The following is a 15149-nucleotide window of genomic DNA, read 5'->3' on the forward strand; positions in this document are numbered from 1 at the left end:
CTAATTTAATTAAATAGTTAATTAAATTGGTTTACAAATTTATCACATATATGATATTTCATTGTTCATACATACACTTTATGAGTCCAATCTAACATATCAATAGTGATGATGTACAATTGTTACAGCACATGTATAATGAACAATACCAAATTTCCATTCAACTCTTAAACAAAGAAATAATAAATAGATAATAGTAGTTGATAAATTGTTACTCTGCTCATGAGAAAAATGGGAATGGTTCAACTATGTATTAAGAAAAACTGAAGTTACTGTAGTGCAAACTTAAGCCTTCTTTCAAAAATTCAAAACCCCTTCTCATTACAAATGGAGGGGATTTATAGTTTCAAAATAAAATACAAATATAACAAATAGAGTAACAACTTGAAGTGGTTTTAACAAAAGAAGCTAAAAGAGACATACTTAGAATCTGTTGTAACAAATCATCTAGGCTTGTGAGGAAGATTGTTCTCCCATTCATAGTTGTAGCTCGTAGATATATGTCATATTCTGTTATGAAACTAGCTCAAGAAAGGACAGAAAAGATAGATCAATGCCTTAGAATTCAGCGTTTTCGAGGGGGCAACCTCCTTTACATTACATAAATGAACAATTCTTCGATGATTCAGATGACAAAACCTCCATTCTATATATAGGAGTCTAAGGAGTCACAATATAATCCAGCCGACATAACAATAATAATATAAAGCCACAAAAATAACAATAGAGGGATTCTATGGGCACATTAATAACAATATGCGGGTAATGGGGGCACAACAATATAAATAAGGGGTATAACTACAATAGTAATGGGGTAATCACTAGTATTATAGGGACCCAACATGCCCCTCGCCTTCAAAAAAGTGTTGTCCTCAACGCTTGAGTAGTTCTGGATACTTCGACATAAAATTCTCATCCTCCCATGTGGAATCTTTAGCGGATAAGTTCTTCCACTTGATAAGGTACTTTGAAATTGATCGATTTCGTAGCTGTCGAGTTCTTGTTTCTATAACTGCTTCCGATTCCAATATAATTTTTCCTTCCTCGTCAAGTTCTGGCAATATTGTTTGAACTGGGAGCTTGTCACCTATAACCTTCTTTACGCATGAAACATGGAAAACTGGGTGCAATCGAGAAGCTGCAGGAAGATCCAATTTGTATGCCATAGTACCAATCTTTTGCAACACCTTGTACGGACCATATTACTTTGGTGATAATTTATTATCCTTCTTAGCTTGCTTGAAGAACATTTGCTTATATGGTTGTAGCGGTAGGAATACTCAATCACCTACATCAAAACTTCTTTCACTGCAATGTTGATCTACCTGTTGTTTCATTCTATTATGTGCCAACACGAGGTTATCCTTTAAGAGTTGGAGGACTTATTGTTGATGTTCGATGTGATGTTCCACTGCTTGAACCTTAGAATTTTCTCTTAAATATGATGTGATGGATGGTGGTTGATACCCATAAAGTACCATAAATGGGGTCATTTTTGTTGCTGTATGAAAGGAAGTGTTATACCACCATTCAGCCAGAGGCAACCATTTGACCCATTGTGTCTGTTTATCAGATACAAAGCAACGAAGATATCCTTCCAAACATTTGTTTACTATTTCAGTTTGCCCATCAGATTGAGGATGATAAGATGAGCTATGAGCTAACTGAGTACCAAGACAAAAAAATAATTCTGTCCAAAAATTTCCAGTGAAAATGGGATCTTTGTCACGTTAATGGGATACCTGCAAATTAACTTTCACGTTAAATAGTCATTTGTGATTACTATTATTATACCCATCTCATCAATAATAAAAATATCTATGGTCTTTTAACATATCTAGGCATGCTCATATGTAAAACATAATACATAGAAATCACATTCATAACATAATTCATAGGGGTTTCCATGGACCAACAACATGTCCATATTTAATTAATAATACATGATAAAACATAATCATTTGAAATAACAGTCTTATGTGTAACTCTTCATAACTATAGATAATTTCAAAATGATAGCCCCATGAATTTGGCTAACAAAAGTAAGGATATAAAAAATATTTTTTAAAGTGTTTCGAAAACCAAAAGAAGTTGGGATAATTTCAACACATGGTCTTGTTGAAGGCCTGAAATGTCTGCCTCAACATTGGGGGGAAACCTCCCAGTCAGGACCTTAGAGCAGGTTTTTTTTCTCGTTTGGAATGGTGGCTCTGACTGCGTTTATGGCACGAGTTTCCATTTAAATAAAAATATAAGAAATGAATTGAGTACAAGTATAAATCTCTGATATAGTTAAAACTAAAAATAAAGATTTGTTAAACTTAATATCTATCTCGGGAAAGCTATTTGTATATGTGATTATAAAGGTTTCCTAATTAACATGACAATATAGATTATCTTGCAATTACGAATTTAAACAGAAAAAGATAACTAATTTAATTAAATAGTTAATTAAATTGGTTTACAAATTTATCACATATATGATATTTCGTTGTTCATACATACACTTTATGAGTCCAATCTAACATATCAATAGTGATGATGTACAATTGTTACAGCACATGTATAATGAACAATACCAAATTTCCATTCAACTCTTAAACAAAGAAATAATAAATAGATAATAGTAGTTGATAAATTGTTACTCTGCTCATGAGAAAAATGGCAATGGTTCAACTATGTATTAAGAAAAACTGAAGTTACTGTAGTGCAAACTTAAGCCTTCTTTCAAAAATTCAAAACCCCTTCTCATTACAAATGGAGGGGATTTATAGTTTCAAAATAAAATACAAATATAACAAATAGAGTAACAACTTGAAGTGGTTTTAACAAAAGAAGCTAAAAGAGACATATTTAGAATATGTTGTAACAAATCATCTAGGCTTGTGAGGAAGATTGTTCTCCCATTCGTAGTTGTAGCTCGTAGATATATGTCATATTCTGTTATGAAACCAGCTCAAGAAAAGATAGATCAATGCCTTAGAATTCAGTGTTTTCGAGGGGGCAACCTCCTTTACATTACATAAATGAACAATTCTTCGATGATTCAAATGACAAAACCTCCATTCTATATATAGGAGTCTAAGGAGTCACAATATAATCCACCCGACCTAACAATAATAATATAAAGCCACAAAAATAACAATAGAGGGATTTTATGGGCACATTAATAACAATATGGGGGAAATGGGGGCACAACAATATAAATAAGGGTATAACTACAATAGTAATGGGGTAATCACTAGTATTATAGGGACCCAACATGCCCCTCGCCTTCAAAAAAGTGTTGTCCTCAACGCTTGAGTAGTTTTGGATACTTCTGCATAAAATTCTCATTCTCCCATGTGGAATCTTCAGCGGATAAGTTCTTCCACTTGATAAGGTACTCTGAAATTGATCGATTTCGTAGCTGTCGAGTTCTTGTTTCTATAACTGCTTCCGGTTCCAATATAATTTTTCCTTCCTCGTCAAGTTCTGGCAATATTGTTTGAACTGGGAGCTTGTCACCTATAACCTTCTTTAAACATGAAACATGGAAAACTGGGTGCAATCGAGAAGCTGCAGGAAGCTCCAATTTGTATGCCATAGTACCAATCTTTTGCAACACCTTGTATGGACCATAATACTTTGGTGATAATTTATTATCCTTCTTAGCTTGCTTGAGGGACATTTGCTTATATGGTTGTAGCCGTAGGAATACCCAATCACCTACATCAAAACTTCTTTCACTGCGATGTTGATCTGCCTGTTGTTTCATTCTATTCTGTGCCAACACGAGGTTATCCTTTAAGAGTTGGAGGACTTGTTGTTGATGTTCGATGTGATGTTCCACTGCCTGAACCTTAGAATTTTCTCTTAAATATGATGTGATGGATGGTGGTTGATACCCATAAAGTGCCATAAATGGGGTCATTTTTGTTGCTGTATGAAAGGAAGTGTTATACCACCATTCAGCCAGAGGCAACCATTTGACCCATTGTGTCTGTTTATCAGATACAAAGCAACGAAGATATCCTTCCAAACATTTGTTTACTATCTCAGTTTGCCCATCAGATTGAGGATGATAAGATGAGCTATGAGCTAACTGAGTACCAAGACAAGAAAATAATTCTGTCCAAAAATTTCCAGTGAAAATGGGATCTCTGTCACTTACAATAATCTTTGGATTTCCATGTAGCTTTTGAATTGTTTCCATAAATGTAGTAGAAACTGTACTGGCTTTAAATGGATGTGATAATGCACAAAAGTGTGCATACTTGGTAAGTCTGTCAACTACCACCATGATGACACTCTTTCCCTCAGACTTGGGTAAACCTGTGATAAAATCCATTGATACCTCCTCCCAATGTTGGCTTGGAATGGATAAAGGTTGTAATAGACCCGGAGTCTTAATTGTTTCAACTTTATTTTGTTGGCAAACCAACATTCTGCCACAAACTTTTGAATATCTGATTTAAGGCCATCCCAAAAAAATTCCTTCTTAACCCTGTGGTAAGTTTTTAAAAATCCTGAGTGCCCTCCTAAGGGAGAAGTGTGCAATTCCATAAGAATCTTTTGTTTTAGCTGGGAATTCTTACAGAGGTATAAGCGATCTTTGTACCATAACGAATCATTTTGCCAGCTAAATGTATTAAGACGTACTGGAATCTTGTTGTAGCTTTCGAATAAGTCCCCACACTTCTTCGTCATTCTTCATTCCTCCCTTCCTTCATTTATCCAATCTGGTTGGATGATAGAAGTAGCGCACCACAATGCTTCCACATCCTCATCCTTTCTTGAGAGTGCATCTGCCACCACATTTTGCTTCCCTTTTTTGTAGATGATTTCAAAGTCATAACCCAACATCTTTGTGACCCACTTTTGTTGCTCTTCAGAGGATAATCTTTGTTCTAAAAAGTATTTAAGGCTATCATGATCCGTTTTTACCTTGAAGTGTCTTCCCATTAGGTAGGGTTGCCATTTCTTAAGTGCATGGAGTATTGCCAACATTTCTTTCTCATAAATAGCTTTTCTTAAAAACTTTCCCTTGATTGGACGACTTTCAAAAGCAATGGGTCTTTCATCTTGCATTAGAACAGCACCAATTCCATTTCCTGAAGCATCACATTCCACAATAAAGGTTTTTGTGAAGTCCGGTGTAGCTAAGACCGGTGCTTGGCACATTGCCTCTTTAAGATGTTCAAAGGCCTTTGTTGCTTCCGGAGTCCATGAAAATGCATCTTTCTTCAATAATGTTGTTAGAGGTGCTGCTATTCTCCCATAATTCTTAACAAACTTGCGATAATACGCTGTCAACCCCAGAAATCCGCGCAGATGCTTTATGGATGTGGGGATTTTCCATTCCTTAATGGCTTTAATTTTGCTAGGGTCTACCTTAACTCCTTCATGAGATACAATATGACCCAAATATTCCACCTTCTGGACTCCAAAGAAACATTTGGATCTTTTTGCATATAATTGTTTCTCCTCCAATAGTTGTAGCACCCTGTCAACATGTTCAACATGATCCTTCCAAGACTTGCTGTAGATAAGTATATCATCAAAAAATACTAACAAAAATTTACTAAGGAATGGTTTGAAAATTGAATTCATCAAACCTTGAAATGTTGAAGGTGCATTGGTAAGGCCAAAAGGCATGACCAAAAATTCATAATGACCCTCATGAGTTCTAAATGTCGTTTTCGGAATGTCTTCAATCTTCATTCTAATTTGATGATATCCTGAATGAAGATCCAACTTGGTGAAGTAAATTGATCCATGCAATTCATCCAGTAATTCATCAATGACAGGAATGGGGAACTTATCTTTAATAGTGAGCTTGTTGAGCTCCCTATAATCTGGACACATGCGCCATGATCCATCCTTCTTGTGCACCAATACTACTGGAGCAGAGAAAGAACTTTGACTCAGTTGAATTATACCAGCCTCTAGCATTTCTGCAACCATACGTTCAATTTCACTTTTTTGGACATAGGGATATCTGTACGGCCTGATGTTTGGAGGAACACTTCCTGGAATCAGATGAATAGCATGATCATGATCACGCATAGGTGGGAGACCTTTGGGAGTCTCAAATACCTTGGAATGATTGTCCAGGACTTTTTGGAGATCTGGAGAAATAGATGATTCTAATGTGGAAACATCTAGCGAACATAATTGTGCAATTACACCCCTTTGCCCCTTTTTTAGAAGATTTGTCATACCATTATCTTCCCTGGTTTCCCTGCAATACCCCTTAATTCAACTTCCTTTCCTTCCGTAGAAAATTTGATGAAAAGTTCTTGAAAATTAAAAGCTATTATACCTAAGGATTGTAGCCATTGGACTCCTAGTACAACATCAACACCTCCCATTGGAATGGAAAGCATTGGGCTAGTCAATACATATTCTCCCATGGATAGCTTGATATTATGGCACTTTCCAGAGAAATTTATTGTTCCTCCATTTGCAATCATCACTTGACACTCTGGTGCTGGATAGAGGAAGCAATTCAATTCTTTTGCTACCCTACAGTGAATAAAATTGTGGGTGCTTTCTGAATCAATCAATACTATTACCTTTTTCTTCTTGATTTGTCCTTCTATCTTGATGGTTTGTCCTTCTTTGTTCCTGGAGCATATCCTCTTCTTTTGACCTTTCTTGCTCCTTTTCTTCTTCCTCTTCACAATCTATGTAGAATAATTTCTTCTCAGCACACTTATGACCTTTAGTGTATTTGCTATCACAACTATAACAAAGCCCTTTTGCTCTTTTTTCTTCCAATTGTTGTGGTGTCAACCTTATAGGTTGTGGAAGACTAGGGCAACTGCACTTCCGTCTTTATAGTTGTGAGTGGTATGCTTCCTGGTTGCCATAATTTTGCTTTCCATTTTTTTTGCTAACCTGAATGCCTTCTCTAATGAATCAGGTTCCCAAAGGTGAACATCATGTTGGATATTATCCTTTAAAGACCCTATGAACACATCAATCCTATGCTCCTCTGGAATATCTTTTACCCTTATGTTCAATTTTTGGAACTCCTCAATGTGCTCCATTATTGAACCCTTTTGTTTGAGACTTATCAATTGGCTAAAAAAGTGTTGCTTTTTGTATCCTCATAATGTGCTATCAATTCTTCCGTAAAAATTGCCCAAGTGATAAATTGTTTACGAGAGCAAAGCCATTGATACCATACAAACTGATTTGGTTCCAAATATAAAGTTGCCATATGTACCTTTTGTGTGTTTTTCACATTATTGAGATCGAAGAACTGTTTCATCTGTAATATCCATGTGGCGGGATCCTTGCCATCAAATTTCCTCATATCGATTTTTGGAATATGGTGGGTCTTCGATCCAACATTAGAGTCTATGGAATCATGATTAACATTTCTTTTGTTCACATCATGAGTTTCCTTTACAACCTTTTCACCATTAGTAAGTATTTCTTGTAGAAAATATGTCAAATCTGTCTTCAAATCTGCCATGTCTGTCTTCAAATCTGTCCTCAAATCTGCCTTCAAATCATCCATCTTAGCTTCCATGCCATTTATCTTAGATTCCATGCCATTTATCTTAGATTCCACGCCATTTATCTTAGCTTCTGTTAGCTTTTGTGAGCGTGACATTTGTTGCACTTGTTCTTGTAATTTTGATATATCATGTAGCATTTCTTCCTCTTCTTCATGAGTCATGCTAGAGCTTTCAGGTTCCTTACTAGGTGTTTGCATTTTCTTTCCTCGGGGCATCAATTACCGATAATAATGCTTTACTATGCCCTTTGAATTCCTTCAAACCAATCTTATGCAAAAATTTAAAAAAAAACTACACTCCTTTTTTTCACTTTGTAGAAGCCTGATATTGAATCTAATGTATCTCTGTAATTTCGGATCATCCAGTTCTGAAATTTTGACTTGTAGTAGCCTTCTGAATCCTCTTTCCAATGCCACAAGTCTGATCCAAATTGGTTTCTCCAAGGAAGAGTTATACGAAATCTCCCACAATGACTTGCTTATAGACTAGTTCAGTAGAGAAAACTTGTACAACGTGCCACGAGTCATTGTTTCGACTTATGGATCTGAAAAATGCATACAAGAAACTACAGGCCGTCCTCTTTTTGTACCTTCTTACGAAATTTCAATCCGATCCTTAGAGAGAAAGTTATGACGATTTTCCCCAGGTCACCTGTTTTGAATGTAATTTAGGAGTCTGCAAAAAGACCAACTTCCTCAGATCATATCTCCGAAAATATCGCGCGAAAAGCTTTGAATGTTATGAAACCAGCTCAAGAAAATATAGATCAACGCCTTAGAATTCAGCCTCTTCGAGGGGGCAACCTAATTTACATTACATAAATGAACAATTCTTCGATGATTCAAATGACAAAACCTCATTTCTATATATAGGAGTCTAAGGAGTCACAATATAATCCAGCCGACCTAACAATAATAATATAAAGCCACAAAAATAACAATAGAGGGATTCTATGGGCACATTAATAACAATATGGGGGCAATGGGGGCACAACAATATAAACAAGGGGTATAACTACAATAGTAATGGGGTAATCACTAGTATTATAGGGACCCAACATATTATTTGATTTGGGTGGAGACTTCGGTTGAATTTGCATATGGCTTATGAAGATTGCTCTCTTAATGCTGGCAACATCTGAGCGGTGGCACTAGATAGACACCAAAGAATCAACCATTCGCTGTATGGCTTGACCAAAGACTGCCAATGACTTTTCAAATCAATTTTAGATAGTTGATCTATTATTTCGACTCGCCTTTTGGATGATTCTTGCCACATTTTAGTGAGAAGTTTAATATATGGCAATGCTCCTTCAGGGCAATTTGATATGAGATTTCCTTGAAATAAGTTGTCCCTAACCGCCTCAATGAGATTATTAGATATATCTCTTGCATTGAATACTATTGTGTATGCATGTTTAAGATGAATTTCTCATTTCTAAAGACTATTTCCTTGTGTGACTCTTCAATTCTGGGAAGATTAGCTAATCTTCCACCAACGTTTTCCTTCCACGTAAGGAAACTTGCAATTTTTTCTTCAATATCATCAAAATAAGTTCTGATATTTGATAACTGAATAGCTAGGGAACTGACTGTATAGCACAAATCATGAATAATGTCCAACTTTTGACAAAATACAACTTGTTGAGCAAGGAGAGTGTTTAACTCTCTTGCTTCCTTCTTGAACTCTATCAATTCATGATTAACACTTCGTTGTTCAATCATGTTCTGCAATTCCTGTATTTGAATGTCTCGAGCTTGCAAATCAGTGTCATATTGAACTTTGAGGGCATCAAAGCTGTTATGGAGTTCAATAATTTGTCCTTGCCATTGATCGGCAATCTTTTGTTTCTTGATTTCAAAACTCTGTTCTAAATGTACAATTATGTCTTCTCTTTCTTTCAATCACTGTTGTACTTCTGTGACTTTATCAATTGTTGCTGAAGCATAGGCTCTTGCAAATTGAGTGACTCTTCCTAGCTCCTCAATAGGAGTGGACGAAGAGTCTTTCCACAAAACCTCAAAAGAAGCATTTCTAGGGACTAAACCCTGGGATTGATCAATTTTTCTTTTCTTCCTTTCGCTTTTGACAACAACCTTGCGTCGAGGACTGTAAAATATGTCAAGTAGAGAGATTTTTTTAACCCTTAATACAACCTCGGATGTTGGGAAAGTCGGTATAATTTTAATGTCTTTAGCTCCTAAAGGCTTGTCAGAGGCCTTTGCTGTCATCAGAGTCTATTCCATGCTTTTAGAAGTATCTGGGACTTTCTCTTGTGAAGGAGTCTTTAAAACTTGCAATTCACTGGCCTTCAAAACTTGATTATATTTCTCCCATATTTCCTCAAGTTTGGTATTATGCATAAGACCTTCTGCTTGAGAAGAGGAGGAAACACTTGTTTCTCTTAATTGAGGCACATCAATAGTCTGTGTAGAACCAATAGCGATGACATCATCTTGAACTGTACTTTCCTGAGGAATTCTTAATGAATCCATAAGCAAATTAGCTAGCCTTGCGGCTTTGTAGTGGGTGAATTGAATCATCGCTTGTGGAGTCAATTGTTCTATTGTTTGTCTTGTAACCACTAAATAAGTAGAATCGAACTTGCCTGTTTCATGAGTAAAATGCCTGATACTTGATGTGGCGACAACCTTTCTGATAGCTTGATTGGGATCATATTGTTTGTTAGGAATGGTGGGGAAATTGAGGTCTAGCAGGAAGTGATATTGGAATTTTTACATCGGAGGTGGTATATTAGGTTTAAAGAACAAGCTCCCAATATGAAAGTCCTAATAAACGTTGTAAACAGGAATATTAGAGGTCTCATGGTATTGGAGGGGATGAGTATCAGAAGTGTGGAGTATTGTAAGTGTCACACTTAAAAAGTTACGATATTGCGAATGGTCGATATGCTAAGTGGCAACTGTGGGGTCGACGACACTTATAATATTCATTTTAAAAAAAGGGGTGTTTGACTTAAATTATTTTTTTTTGAGAAAATCCCTTTTAATAAAGTAATCATTGGGAAAGATTTATCGGGGAATGACTTTACCGTAACTTTCTTAAAAGGAAAGTTACGATATATTAAGTGTCCAATGGAAACCTTCCGATAATGCATTGACTTTGTGGAGATATGGCATGTTGGGATTTTGATTTATCGTAATATTTTAAGGGTTGAGCCTTCGATAAATAAGTTCCAATGAGGGAAACTTTGAAGCTTAAGAGATTTTACAACAAACTTAAAAATGTTCGATCTTTATTGAAAATTGATGAGTTTTATTAAAATGAAAGAAGACTCCCCATTATTTATTAATAACTAAAATAAAAATCACTGGGGGGTTGTTGAAGACTACAACAATTGGCGACATACTAGGCGAAACAATTATCTTTGTAAATGAAATTTTAACAACTAAGAAAAAAGATTTAGAAAGATGTAAATATTTGAAATTTAGATTGATTAAGATTACTTTGAATAAAGCATAAATCATTATTTTCTAAATTTTCAAAACTTGTTATTGATAAAAATCTTCATTATCTTTGTTAGTCATTTAATCAGTTATAAAGATAAAATAGAACAATATAGAAGCTTAACGTTAAGATAGACTTATTTGTCACTAGTAAAGCCGTTGCTACCAACAGGCGTCCATAGCCTTGAAAGGGTTACCATTTAACCAAATAAGACCGGTATCTCATCCACTTATAATAACATTTTTAAAGGTATTTATTTTCTTTTTAAAATTTTCCTTTTAGTTGCTTGAAAGCCATTGTCCTGGTTTGGTAGCCAGATAATGACCACGCCATTAGGCTCATGATGAGACCTTATGTCCTATTTTTATGTAGCCATCAGCCATTATCTTAGCTTGGTGACCAGTCGTGATAATGTCAACATCATTAGTTTCCCATGATCATGGTAAGTTGGCTCATAATGAGACCTCTTATCTTTCAAAATTTTTAATATTTTTGAATTACACTCTTAAAAAATGTAAAATTAACTGATGGGGAGGTAAAATTACTCCTTAAGAGTTGTGGATGTAACAGGAAGACTTCCCTCTTTCCCTGTAAATCTTGAGGGATAAAGGTTGATGAGCCTAGTTTCTCAATGACTTGAAATGGGTCAAGCTACAAAAGTCGACTCGTGATAAGACCTCGTGTCCTATTTTTATGTAGCCATAAGCCATTATCTTAGCTTGGTGACCAGTCGTGATAATGTCAACATCACTAGTTTCTTATGATCATGGTAAGTTGGCTCATAATGAGACCTCTTATATTTCAAGTTTTTAAATATTTTTTAATTACACTCTAAAAAATGTAAAATTAGTTGATGGGGAGGTAAAATTACTCCTTAAGAGTTGTGGATGATGATAATGGTAAGTTGGCTCATAATGAAACCTCTTATCTTTTAAGTTTTTAAATATTTTTGAATTACACTCTAAAAAATGTAAAATTAGTTGATGGAGAGGTAAAATTACTCCTTAAGAGTTGTGGATAAAACAGGAAGAGCATCCCTCTTTCCCTATAAATCTTGAGGGATAAAGGTTGATGAGCTTAGTTTCTCAATGACTTGAAATGGGTCGAGCCACAATTTTTGAAATTGTGTGTTAACATTTTTCTTCATGAGCCTTATCCCATTTCAGAACTAAGTCACCGGTTTCAAAAAAATTATCACTTACTGAACTTGCATCAAACAAAGGTTTGACCAATTGATGATGGTGAGCATGAGCTCGTTTAGCTTTATCTTTTTTTCCCCTGACTTTAGAATTTGAGACATTCTTAACTATAAATCAGAGCAAGGTTGTTCCTCTATAGATTGCACTAGGGTTAATGAAGGAAGAGCTAGTTTAGGAGGTAAGATAGCTTCTTTTCCATACACCAAGTAATAGGGACATGTGCTTAGAGAGGTTTTATGAGTAATTTTGTTAGCCCATAGGGAAAAACCAGATCTTTGTGCCAATTCTTTTGATTTTGGTCAACAGTTTGCTTAATGATCCTTATGAAGTTTTTATTAGTGGATTCAACTAAGCCATTTCCTCGATGATAGTATTTTGCAGATTATTTGAGTTTAAAACCTCTTGAGTGCAAATTCAGTAACAACATTTCCGGAAAAATAAGATGCATTATCAAACATGAGGGCAAAAGGAAGACAACCTGGTGATTATAAATTGATCAATAAAATCGATTATAGTTTTATAATTGACCACTTTCAGGGGTATTGCTTCCACCCATTTGGTGAAATAGTTTGTAGTAGTCAAAATGTACTTACGTTGTTTAGAAGAGTGAGGAATGATTTTACCAATAATATCCAGTCCCCATTGCTCAAGGGGTTGCTCAATATTAACTGGTTGCAAAGGCAGGGCTAGTTTCTTTTCCCTCCCTGAAGCTGTTTGGTAGACTTTGCATTTTCTAACATATGCATTAGCATCTTTGAATAGAGTCGGCCAATATTAATTAGCACGAAGGATCTTATGAGCAGTAGTGTCCCCACTATAATGTTCACGAGCTGGTCCATCATGTGGTTCTTGCAACACTTTTTTTGCTTCAGGTTTCTCTAGACATCTTAGAAATACGATATCATAATTTCTTCTAAACAAGACATTATTGACAAGTTGATATTGATTAATTTTAAGCCTCAAAGCTCTTTTTCTTTTGTAATTGAGTTTCACTGGAGCATAACCATTTTTCAAATAAAAAATTAAATCAGGATACTGAGATTCAGTGTCAGCATGGCATACCTCTGAAATTTGAACAATGTTACCCATATCTCCATCAGCTGAAGTGTCAAAAGCTCTATTTATTAATCTGCAAAAGCCTTGATCTCTGACTATTTTAGCTGGATTTATCTCTAGGTCATACTCTTGCAGGGAAATAATGCAATTAACCCTATTTTCCCCTAATTCTTTCTAGATGAGCAATTTTCTGACCATAGGGAAATGAAAAATTACTTTCGTATGTGCTTTTAGGAACTAGAAAAGCTTGTTTTTCAACTTCTGAATAGTTTAGCTCAACTCCTTGTATATTGGAACTAAAGAAGGCAATGGAAGCTTCAACTTCTTGTTCATTGGGTTGGGTCAACACTGTTGCATAAGATTGTTTAGAAGCAAAAGTGTGTAAAACAAATTCTTTAGAAAAATCTAGTGTTGATAATGAAGGAGCAACAATGATGACTTTATTTATTGATCCAAAAGACTTTCTTCCGGTTTGTCCCCTTTTATAAACTTCTTTCTTTTTTATCATGGTTTATAAGAGCAAGACAATTTGTGAAAAAATTGGGACAAATCATTTGACAAAATTTATTTGCCCAAGAAAAGATTGCATGGACTTTTTGTTGCGAGGCGAGGGGATTCCCGATATTGCCTTAATTCTTTCAGGGTCTATGCAAATTCCTTCCTTGGAAACCGGAAAGCTTAAAAGCTTACCTTCACTAAGAGCAAATAATGACTTCTTAGGATTCAAAGAGATTCCAAATTTTCTGCACCTTTCAAAAATTTGTTTTAAGTCATGAAGATGATTATTCCTCTTTTTTGAATAAATTGTAATTTCATCTAAGTACACCACAACTGATTTATTGATCAAAACTTTGAAGGCAATATCCATGGCTCTCTGGAATGTAGCTCCAACATTAATCAATCCAAAAGGCATCTTCTGATAAGCACATGTTCCCCATTTGGTTTTGAATGTGGTTTTCAGTCTATTCGCAAGATGGACGAGGATTTAATTATAACTTGAAAAACCATCTAAGAAAGACATCAATTCAAAACCTGCAATAGATTTCAAAATTTGTCCCATCAAAGGAAAAGGAAAGTTATATTTTTCACATGCTTTATTTAAATTCCTAAAATCTATGAAAAGTCGAATGTCTCCATTATTTTTTTTGACTGGAACAATATTTGAAACCCACTTGGAATATTTGACCGAGAAGATGAATTTTGCTTTAAGTAGCTTATTTAACTTGGTCTTTTGGGTGAATCTTCTTAAGTTTTTGTTGAATTGGTTTTACATCTAGTAGCATAGGTATGGTGTGTTGAATGATAGATGTGTCACAGGTTTTAAGATCATCATAACTCCAAGAAAATACATCCTTGTATCTTTTCAACATATGTTTGAAAGCCAATCTTTCATCTAGTTTAAGTCCAAGGCCTAAATTGATGTTTTGGGGTTTATGACCAGTTCCTAAGTTAACCAATTTGAATCTTAAAGTAGAGATTTGAAGCTTGCAATTAGTAACCTTTTTGAATTTATCTTTCAAACCATACAAGTCTTCCAATTCACTACGGGCTTAGGTAAATAATTCTCTTCGACTTGTTTAGCTGCTTATCATGTTCATCTTCATCAATGCTTTGATCAAAATAAGACCCTTCGGAAGTTAAGAAACTTAGGATTTCATTTTCATCGTTGAATACATGCAAGTTGGTTATGTTATCTGGAATGGAGGGGTGAAAAATTAACTCAATTGAAAATATATCAGGACTAAAATCTTCTGGTGGAATAAGCTTTGAAGCAACATTAGCTAGGAGATCAGCACTAGCATTCTGTAACCTTGGGATCGAAGCTATATTGAAAGTGGTGAAATGAGAAGTTAGATCTTGTATCAAAGATTGATAATGTTTGAGGTGATTTGTTAGGTCCCTATACTACTAGTGT

Source organism: Pinus tabuliformis, chromosome J (genome assembly GCF_031772625.1).
Source record: "Pinus tabuliformis cultivar Carrire ecotype Pingquan chromosome J, CPIR1, whole genome shotgun sequence".
Classification (NCBI taxonomy): Eukaryota; Viridiplantae; Streptophyta; class Pinopsida; order Pinales; family Pinaceae; genus Pinus; species Pinus tabuliformis.